Genomic DNA, 11,469 nt, shown 5'->3' on the forward strand with positions numbered 1-11,469 from the left:
TACACCTACATAAATACTCAACTGATCTTTGAGAAAGGCGCAAAGGCAATTGAACAGGGAAAGGATAGTCTTTTCAACAAATGGTGCTAGAATGACTAGATATCCACATGTGAAAAATAAATAAATCTAGGCACAGATTTTACACCTTTCACAAAATGGATCTTAAACTTCAATGTAAGGTGCAAAACTGTAAGACTCCTAGAGGATAACATAGGGGAACATCTGGGTGACCTTGGGTTTAGCGATAACTTCTCAGATATAATGTCAAAAACACAATCCAGGAAAGAAAAAATTGGTAAGTTGAACTTCTTTAAAATTAAAAACTTCTGCTCTGTGAAAGATATTGTTAAGAAAATGAATAAACAAGTGATAAACTGGGAAAAAAATTGGCAAAATACAGATCTGATGAAAGACTGGTGTCCAAAATATATAAAGGACTCTTAAAACTCAATAATATTAAAGCAAACAACCCAATTTAAAAAGGGGCAGAAGATCTGGATGCTTCACCAGAAAGATATATGGATGACGAATAAGCATATGAAAAAGATGCTCAAAACCATGTGTCACTAGGAAATTGCATATTAAACCAATGAGATGCCACTACACTATAACATACACCTAATAGGAAGATTCAAATCCAAACAAGTGACAATACCAAAGGCTGTCAAAGATGCAGAGCAACGGGAACTCTCATTCACTGCTAGTGGAGATGCAAAATGCTAGTCACTTTGGAAAACAGTTTGGTAGGATTTTTTTTTTGTTTTTTTTACAAAGCTAAACGTAGCCTTGCCACATAATCCTGCAAATAGCGTTTTAGATATTTACCAAACTAATCTGAAAACATGTTCACTCAAAACCTTGCATCCAAGTATTTACAACAGTTTTGCTCATACTTGTCAAAAACTGAAAGTAACCAAAATGTCCTTCACCGGCCGGGCACGGTGGCTCACGCCTGTAATCCCAGCACTTTGGGAGGCCGAGGCAGGTGGATCATGAGGTCAAGAGATTGAGACCATCCTGGTCAACATGGTGAAACCCCATCTCTACTAAAAATACAAATAATTAGCTGGGCACGATGGTGCGTGCCTGTAATCCCAGCTACTCAGGAGGCTGAGGAAGGAGAATTGCCTGAACCCAGGAGGCGGAGGTTGCGGTGAGCCGAGATAGCGCCATTGCACTCCAGCCTGGGTAACAAGAGCGAAACTCTGTCTCAAAAAAAAAAAAAAAAAAAAAATGTCCTTCACTAAGTGAATGGCTAAACAAACTGTGGTATATCTGTACGAGAGAATATGATTCAGTGATAGAAAAAAATGAGCTATCAGGCCATGAGAAGACATGGAGGAACTTTAAATACACAATACTAGGAAGAAACTAGTCTAAAGACTCTACACACTGTATGATTCCAACACTAGGACATTCCACGAAGGTCAAAATGGTAGAGAGAGTGAAATGATCAGTGATTGCCAAGCGTGGAGGAGGGATGAATTGGTTGGACGCAAGGAGGTTTTCAGCAGTGAAACTATTCTGTGTGATACTGTACTGAGGATTCAGGACATTAGGTAATTGTCAGAAAGCATAGAACAATAAAACTCAAAGAATGAACCCTAATGTCAACTATGGAGTTGAGTTAATAATAACGTATCAATACTGATTAATCAATTGTAAACATGTATCACACTAATGCAAGATACTAATGATAGAGGAAATTGTGTGCTAGGGGACAAGAGAGAATAGGGGAATTCCCTGTACTATCGGCTCAATTTATCTGTAAACCTAGAATTACTCTAAAAAATAATGTCTATTAAATGTTATTAAAGTTAGGATGCAACAGCCCCAAATCAAAATGTTGGTGGCATCCTGTCACTGTGTGGTTCATACTGGGCGCCGAGGTGCACCAACCTGGAGTCAGAACAGTCAGAGACATCAACGCCTGTGCCTTCGTCCTCTGGCTCTGCGGGTGTCCCTGGAATCCAGAGAGCAGATCAGTTAGCTTGAGACAGACTCAGTGCTCCAGAAAGTGCAGGCTTCTGGTAGGACAGGGAGAAATCATCTCAGGGCAGTGATATGGCCGATATATATTTTATTTTGGATGTGAGTGAATCCCGAAGTCTAAAAAGTATTTAACTTAGAAGACAGATACTCTCTGCTCATTATTTTAAGAACAAATTTAGAATCGTTGTTAAACTTACATCTTTATTTCCCTAGCTGGCCAGGACCTCATCAGTAGCTACTGATGTCACTAGTGTCCTCTGAATACCTTGGCAGTGTTAACTGTTTTGACCCAACAGGAAACTGAGGTGTTGCTTGTACCTAAGATGCTGACACCTGGCAGAAGTCCAGGGTCACTGGCCCAGAGCAAGTCATCCAGCTGTTGAGAACAACCAGAAGGGGGACACACCATCCATTGAGGTCATCTCAATGCAGCATGAGCCACTTGCTCTAATGAAGCCACCATCACTACACTTCTTATAACTCGCTGTTCACTAGACTCAGAGTTCTGTCAAAGCTGAGATCATATTCTACTCATCTCTGTGTTCATGATTCCCAGCTTAGGGTCTGGCACTAAGGAAGTTCTCAGCACTGTTCACTCAAGATAGGATAAAACCGACTACACAGATCCAATCCAATCACTGACATTCCTCTCCAAAATGTCCTACCAGGGATGCTATCATTTCTCCCAAGATGCAGCAAGCCCCCTTCCTACACCTGTAGGGCCCTGCTCTACACCAGTCAGGTGCCAGGAGCTTCTTCTGTGGGACACTGGAGGAAAAACGGGACTACTCTGAAGAATTCCTCTTATGGTTCCCCTTGTCATTAGGAGCAATGTCTTCACCTACACTCCCATCCTCTGGGCTGCCATGACACCCCACTTTTGGAGAACTACTATCTTTTCTTGAAATCCTGTCTTTGTGTTCTTTCTCTCATGGGCTTGAGTTCCTTGGGGAAACATTACTATTTGAACCCCAAGTGCTTAACACAGTACAGAGAAAAACAAACACGCAGTAAATACTCGTATCACATACAGACCTTCCTCAACTGAAAGTGCAGAGGAATAGTGTAAGTATCACCGCCTCATATAGTGGCAAGAAACACTTACTCTGGCACCTGACCTAGGGCAGAACTGTTTAATTTAAGAATGGACATCCCTAACCCTTCTCCAAGCACGGTTACTCCCTCTAATCCGCACTGACCTGAAGAGTATCCACTGCTACGGCAGCCCCGAGGTCCAGGCTCCGGGGTCTGGGGCGGGGCTCACGGTCGCATCCTCCCCCTCTTGGGGTTGGTGCTGCCCCTCACTATAAACCAGCTCTGATCTACCCTTTGGCTCTCCCTGGCCAGGGTCAGGAGACTCCTGTGGAGTAAGTTTCTCTCTCAGTCCCCACTGCTCAGCTTGCGCTGCTCCTCGAGTGCTTGAATGATCATAGGCCCATCGCCCATTTCCCCAGAGGCTTCTGGCCCAGTTTGTCCTTATTCTCCCCTTCTTCGGTTTTCACCTGTTCTACCATTGACTTGTCCTTTGCAGGTTATTCTCTTTTACAAAACCTGCTGCCTTTCTTTCTTCCATCTGATCCCTCGGTTCTGGGCTTCCAGGCTATGGACTCAGCTCAGGCTCTGCAGGAGAAACACAGGGGCCAGAGTCAGGAGTCAGACCCAGAGAGGTCAGAGGCAGGTTACAGGTCCAGGGAGTGTTAAAAACCATCATAGTCCCTCAAGGACTCACAGAAAACTCAGCAGGAAGGGACCTCAGAGAGGTACAATAAGCCCCTACTTTACTGATGACAAAACTCAAGTCCAGAAAGACTAAGACTCTCCCAGGCTCCCTCACCACTTGGTGGCAGCAGATACACCACGCAAGCCTTGGCCTCACCCTCCCTGTGCAAAGCAGGTAACTCACCCTCCAGAAACTCACTGCTGCCTTTCAGAAAACTTTAGATCAAATACAGCAATTTCACCTTGCAAACAGAGTAAAAGGGCCTTTCCTTGGACAATTCTTTATCACGGTTCTATAGTCCTATTATTTATTCTCAGTCCTTTGTCATTCGCCGGCTAGTAGATTGGGGCAGGGAGCACATGAGAATTAAATAGTGCTTAACACAACCCTGCTTTCCCAGTCTGGGCGTTCAGCTCCTCCATTCTTCCTCAGGGAGTTTCCTCTGCTGTAACTGCTGGAGAGTCCAGGCCCTCCTGTGGGTCATTTCTCCATGAAGATCCCAGTTATTTTCTTCCTCTCCTGGACATAGAGAGGGCAGAGAATGGTTCTGGGACTCCACAGTCTTAGGTTTTCTCCTAAGCCAGCCAGGTCAGCTGAAAGGAATCATGACTGAGAGAGGTCAGGTCAGTGAAGACGGTCCCAGAGGAGCACGGGCTCCCAAGGACAGCCCCTCGTGGAGACGGTCAGGACCGAGACACGGGCAATATCTGACCAATTCTGCCGGGGATGACGGACCAAGGATTAAGCGGAGGATGCTGCCATGAGGAGAAAGAAGAGGAACTACAGGAGTGGGGAAAAAAAAACAAGATAGATAATAATGGTTTCAAGAAATGCAGAGCAAAGATCCCAGAGGCAAAGTCCCACAGGATGGAGGCTCAGTCCCAGGCTGTGGATCCTACTTAAGAACCTCCTGCTGGATTTTGCCCAGCTCCATTTCCAAACTATTTTGGGTCAGTGACTTCCTTCTCCCCTCTATGTTCCTTCTTTTTGAACTAGAATCACTGTAATTGTTATTCTGTGTCTGTTCGACCATTCCACATTAGGAGCAGATAAGTAGTTTGCTCAGTTTCACAGGTCGACGGAGGTAAGGAAATTATGTCAAGGATCTGTACTTAATGGACACCCTCAGAAGCCTCATCCACACCTGGTGTGGATATTTTAGATGAGATTTTAAACTTTGGATCTGATGTGGTCTATGTGACATTTTTCATGTTGAACTAATGCTTTAATGACATGAAATCTGGAAACTTTAGAGGAGAGGGTGCATGTATTTTGCAGATGGGGGCATGTGAGTGTCCAACTGTGGTAGACGGAATTTCTGAAATGGTCCCCAAACATGCCATACCCTTGTCTCTGAAGCCTGTTAAGGTGATGAGACACCATTCCTGTGATTATGCTGTTATATGACAGTTACATGACTTGAAGATGGTGAGGTTACCTGCATGAAGTGGGTCGAATCACATCACTCCGTAGGTGACAGAGCTTTCTGTGGCTGGTTGGAGAAGATGAAGTCAGAGAAGGGAGGAGCCCGAGAAGGACTCCATGAGTTGTGATTGGCTGAAAGATGGAAAAGACAGGTAAGGAGGAAAGCAGGTGGCCTCTGAAGTCAGACTGTCTCCTGGCTGACAGCCAGCAGAGAAAAAGGGCCCTCAGTCCTCCACGAACAAGAATAGAAACTCTTTCAATACATGTAGTGAACTCAGAAAAATAGCCTGAGCTCTAGAGAAAAAGCATTCCCAGGCCATTCCTGGATTTTAGCCTCACATGACCCTGATCGGAAAACTCAGGAAGGAAGGAAAAGAAGGAAAGAAGGGAGGGATAGGGGAACAGGCAAACTTACATGAAGATGAGAAGATCCAGGGGAACTTACACCACCAATATTTTCCAACAACGGGAACACGCTAACTAGTTGAGAGAGAGAGACGCACTACTATAAAACCATATACTGTGTCCATGGCGTAGGATCCTTCCTGCTTCTCTGGGACACTTTCTGTCTCTGGCCTGCTGTTGCTAGAGACACTGAGTCTTCCCTTTGGACAAGTTCTGGCACCCACAGGAATGAGATGAGACAGTGAACCCCAGAACACCAGTCCACAACCTTCCCTGCTGCTCCTTGTCCACTCCAGAAGCTACCCGGCTGCAGGTGGGGGTCTTAGCCCCTGGGTCTGATATCGTCCCTTTGCCTTTCTCACTGGGCTTCTCTCCTTGCACTGGCTCCCACTCCCCCAGGACCTGGCAGGTGACCATATGAGAAGGACACAAACAGGCCACGTCGCTTTCTTTCTCCCCTTCTCGATGCCTGCAGCGGTGGGTTCCATGGGGTAGTGACCTGCTATTTACTCATTATGGTGCCCCTAACCCAGAGCAGGGCCTGCAACCTAACAGTCACCCTGTGAATGCTCAGTGAAAGAAGGCGTCCACCACAAGGTCCTGAGGAACCAAGAATTCCACAGTGGTCCATCAATTTTAAGTCCTACACCATTCTAGAATGGGAGACTGAAAGGCCTTCAAAAGTGGCCACTCTCTGAAACCACTATACTGGCAGCTGAGCCATGTTTCCCCAACCTGGACACATCTAGAGGGCACCGCCTAAATCCAGACACATCTCCCAACCCAGGACGGTGCAGGGGCCTCAGCCTGGGAAATGCAGGTGGACGGGAGAACCATGAAAGCTGAAGAGGAGAAAGCAGGTGAAAAAGAACAGCGAGGTGGAAACAGAGAGACAAATGGGGATGGAGACTAGGGGCTGAGAGGGGAAGAGAGAGGAGAGGGACGTACATCTAGCCACTGAGAAAAAGGCCTGAAGAGAACACTGTCCTCTCCTGAAGTCAAATAACTTCCACCTGACCATGCACTGCGGCTTGTGGGGGGCACACGCTGGTTATGCTGTGATGTTTAGGGCCTATGAAATCTTCCCTTCTCATCTGAATCCCAATAGAGAGAGGACTCTCTGACCCCATCCAGTTGGCAGTGCCTCATGATTTTAACCTGTTGGATCTGGCAGCTCTTCATGTCAGCCCATACCGTGTGAGGCTGCTCTTGGTGCACTGAATGGGGAAGATTCTACCTCAGTACCTCGGAGGGTCCACTGGAAGCCCTGGACAGCGGGAGTCGGTGGTGCCCCAGCGTGGAGGCCCAGAGCACACGGCGCTGAAGCTCCAGACACCCTCAGGAGGACAGTAAAGAACAATGTGCCGGTGAGAGCCTGGGTTAGCAGGAACCTCCGCCTGGGTCTGAACATGATTGGCCTTCATACGGACTATGACATAAAAGAGAGAAATCAAGGTTAACATTAAGATTTGGGGCTTCGGCAACGTGAAGGCTGAAACTGCCATTTATTGAGACTCGGAAGACTGAGAAAGGAGCAGACTGAAAGGTGGCGGGAACTAGGGTTGGTTGGGTTTTTGTCGTATGCAATCAACGGTCCTGACCAGCCTGGGCAACATAGTAAGACCCTGTCTCTGAAAATAAAAAATTAGCCAAGCATGGTGGTACACACGTGCAGTCTCAGCTACTTGGGAGACTGAGGCAGGAGGATTCCTTGAGCCTTGAGTTAGAGGTTACAGTGAGCTATGATGGCACCACTGCACTCCAACCTACAGGAGGAAAAAAAAAGGTCCTGATTAAATACTTGCATACCCAGAGAAGTTTTCACAAAGTACTCTTTGAGGCAGATCTTAGTGAACAGGAATTCCATTCTTTCTGTTAGGAAATTAAGAGAGTGCGGGTGTGGTTAGTTAATGCTGACTGAACTATCTTTGGAATCTCATCTACTGGTCTATCTGGTCTATTTATATATGTATATTCTATCTGCCGTCTCACTGAGCTTTGCTAGTTTATGCTGCAGTAACAAAAGCCCCCAAATCTTAACAGCTACACATACAAAGGTTGATTTTCATTGACATTTCCTTGTATGGCAGGTTAACTGTGACTCTACTCTAGACAAGTTCTTTTATTTGTTAGATGGTGAATGCTGTGATACTCGGAGAATTTTTGAATGTGGTTCATTCATTCATTTAACAACTATTTCTTCAATATCTGTTTCATACCAGGCAAGGTCAAGTACTGAGAACACAGTAGTAAATAAGAAACAAGATCTCTAATTTCCAAGAGCTTATATTAAAATGAGATTAAATACATACAAAATCATCATAATAATGAATATTATATTCATAAACTAAATAGACTTAGTAAATATTCTAAGTTAGAAAAATATAAAATTATTAAAACTAAAATGGCCAGGTGTGATGGCTCACGCCTGTAATATCAACACTTTGGGATGACAAGGTGAGAGGATCATTTGAGCCCAGGAGTTTCAAAGCAGTCTGGGCACCATAGGAAGACCCTGCATACAAAAGATACAAAATTAGCCAGGCATAGTGGTGCATGCCTGTAGTCCCAGCTACTTAAGGAGGCTGAGGTGGGAGGCTGCTTGAGCCTGAGAGGTCAAAGCTGCAGTGAGCCACGATCATACCGCTACACCACTGTACTCCAGCCTGGGCAACAGAGAGAGAGCCTGTCTCAAGAAAAAAAAAAAAAAAAGAAGAAACAGTTTAATCGATATACTCCTGAAACTATTATGTAGAATCCCATTGTCTACATTACATCACATCAGCCCTTTACTTTAAGTGGCTTAACAGTTAGATATGATCCATAAAATTTTCCTGGTAATTAAGTATACCTAAGAACAATTAAGTATAAAAGAGGTACTGCCTTGACAGGAAGATTGTAAAAATGTTTAAAGACAAATAAATAAATAAGAGAATAAAACCTGTAGCTCTGTGAGGTGCAAATAATACCTAATTGAAGTCACAACGAACATCTAGCAATCATTCTGAACACCATAGAATTCACTTAATACATTTTGCCTGAACTCCCAACAGATCTCACTTACCAACACCTGTATGTAGCCAAGAAATTGACAATCATTTATAAATTACCACCTATGACTCCATCTCCTCTACCCACTTAAAAAATTTCATGTATTTCTTTATTATTTATTATTTTTTGTAGAGATTGGATCTTGCTGTGTTGCCCAGGTTGGTCCAGAAACAGACCCACACTGATTTCGTCAATCAGATGACCATACAGCCATTCAATTGAGGCAAAAAAAGTGCTACACAGTGCAGAAGGACAAAGATGGTCTTTTCCATACATGGTGCTGGATCAAGCAGTCACATCCATGTAGTAAAAAGTGAATCATGGGTGGGTGGGTTGGCTCAAACCTGTAATCCCAGCACTCTGGGAGGCTGAAGCGTGCAGACTACTTGAGCCCAAGAGTTTGAGACCAACCTGGGAAAACGGTGAATCCTCATCTCTACAAAAAAAATACAAAACTTAGCCAGGCATGGTGGCACACGCCTATGGTCTCAGGTACTCAAGAGGTTGAGCGGGGAGGATCGCTTGAGCCAGGAGGTGGAGGCTGCAGTGAGCTGAGATTATGCCACTGCGCTCCAGCCTGGACAACAGAGTGAGAGCCTATCTGGGGCATGGGGTGGTGGGGAAGCATAAACTAAACTAAAATTGCTGTGAGATTAAGTGTTCACATTCTTAGGTTAGGCATTGATTAACAGGACACAAAAAGCAGTCACCACAAAGGAAATTTAATTTCATTAAAATTAAGAAGTTTAATTAAAATTAACAAGTTTAATTTCAATAAAATTAAGAAACTCAGGCTGGGTACACTGGCTCATGCCTGTAATCCCTACACTTTGGGAGGCCGAGGCAGGTGTATCACTTGATCCCAGGAATTCCACACCAGCCTATGCAACGTGTTAAAACCCAATCTCTACTAAAAACACAAAAAAGAGCTGAGCTTAATGGTGCTCCCCTGTAGGTCCCAGCTACTTGGGGCTCAGGCAGGAGGATCACTTGAGCCTTGGGAGGTGGAGGTTGCACTGAGCTGTGATTGTGCCACTGCACTGCAGCCTGAACAACAGAATGAGATCCTGTCTCAAAAAGAAAAAAAAACTGGAGGATCTCCATTCATGTAAAAACGCCATTAAAAGAGTGAAAAGGCAGGCTACAGTTTGAAAAATAGAGAAATGTAATACATATAATACATATATATCCTAGAAAGGACACACATCCAGGATAAAGTATTACAAATCAACAGAAAAACAAGCCTATCAATGAAAACAGGATACAAAGATTGAACAGGCACTTCACAAAACAGGACATATAAATGGCAATAAAAAATACTCAATCTCAATACCAGAAAATGCAAAATGAAACTACACTGATATATTACTGCACCTCTACTAGAATGGCAAAATAATTTTTTCTTTTTTTGAGACGGAGTTTTGCTGCTGTTACCCAGACTGGAGTGCAATGGCGCGATCTTGGCTCACCGCAACCTCCGCCTCTTGGGTTCAAGCAATTCTCCTGCCTCAGCCCCCCAGAGTAGCTGGGACTACAGGTGCGTGCCACCATGCCCAGCTAATTTTTGTATTTTTTTTAGTAGAGACGGGGTTTCACCTTGTTGACCAGGATGGTCTCGATCCCTTGACCTCGTGGTCTACCCGCCTCGGCCTCCCAAAATGCTGCGATTATAGGCATGAGCCACCGCGCCCTGCCTAATAACTTTTAATTGACAAGCATAAGCAAAGATGTGGGGTAACCAGAATATTCCCTGCTAAACGGTACAACCACTTTGGGAAAATCATCAACAATAACTGATACTAAAGTTTTCTCATTCATATACCTCTAAAACCAACAATGCCACTCCTACATATATACACCAATCTAGTAATGTTCTATTTCTTGGTTTGTGGTGAAATTTACTTAGTGTAAATTCATTACCTGTATTTTTTCTTTTCTTTTCTTGAGACAAGCTCTCACTCTGCCATCCAGGCCTGAGTGCACTGGCATGATCATGGCTCACTGTAATCTCAACCTCTCAGGCTCTGGTGATCCTCCCATCTCATCCTGCAGGGTAGCTAGGACTACAGGCACACACCACCTCACACAGCTAATTCTTGTCTTTTCAGTAGAGACAGGGTTTTGCCACGTTGCTCAAGCTGGTCTGGAACTCCTGGGCTCAACCGATCTGCTCACCCTGGCCTCCGGAAGTGCTGGGATTACAGGTGTGATCCACCGCCCCGGGACCACCTGCACATTTAAAATTGTGAGCTTGTTCTATAGACTTCAGTAGCATTTCCAAGATTTCTTTGACACAAAGTTCTCAGAAATCTTAAAGCTAACATTTTAGAAGAGAAAAAACGAGCTTCTGGTTCACAGGTGAAATTTTACCAATAAAGTTTAAAAACAAAAGAAAGCTACTAACGCGTATCAGCTCAGAACAAAGATTAAAAACCAACAGGCCGGGCGCGGTGGCTCACGCCTATCATCCCAGCACTTTGGGAGGCCGAGGCGGGTGGACCACGAGGTCAAGAGATCGAGACCATCCTGGTCAACAAGGTGAAACCCCGTCTCTACTAAAAAATACAAAAATTAGCTGGGCATGGTGGCACATGCCTGTAGTCCCAGCTACTCGGGAGGTTGAGGCAGGAGAATTGCTTGAACCCAGGAGGCGGAGGTTGCGGTGAGCCGAGATCGCGCCATTGCACTCCAGTCTGGGTAACAAGAGCGAAACTCCGTCTCAAAAAAAAAAAAAAAAACTACCAGCAGATTACTTTTCTTTAACTTCGTCAAGCACTGGGAGTCAAAGAAAAGCACTGCAAGAAAAGATTTCCTTTTGAAAGCAGCTTTACCAGCAAAAGACAGAAGGAAAGCGAGGAAAGCATTCCAAAAGTCTT

General features: G+C 44.7%; 1 protein-coding gene across 1 annotated transcript in view; it reads right to left on the reverse strand.

Moving 5' to 3' along the window:
- The window catches only part of LOC135269423 (uncharacterized), a 32,642-nt gene extending 21,621 nt beyond the window's left edge, over window positions 1-11,021 (reverse strand). Inside the window, exons 1-4 of the mRNA XM_064363310.1 lie at window positions 10,514-11,021; window positions 5,151-8,228; window positions 3,495-4,231; window positions 1,900-1,963 (exon numbers count right to left, since the gene is read on the reverse strand). The gene's annotated coding sequence lies outside the window, so the exon portion shown is untranslated. The remainder of the gene's footprint in view (window positions 1-1,899; window positions 1,964-3,494; window positions 4,232-5,150; window positions 8,229-10,513) is intronic.
- Window positions 11,022-11,469: the final 448 nt, after the last annotated feature.

This window comes from Aotus nancymaae, unplaced genomic scaffold, assembly GCF_030222135.1.
Source record: "Aotus nancymaae isolate 86718 unplaced genomic scaffold, 86718_ANA_hifiasm-v0.15.2.pri h1tg000053l, whole genome shotgun sequence".
Lineage (NCBI taxonomy): Eukaryota > Metazoa > Chordata > Mammalia > Primates > Aotidae > Aotus > Aotus nancymaae.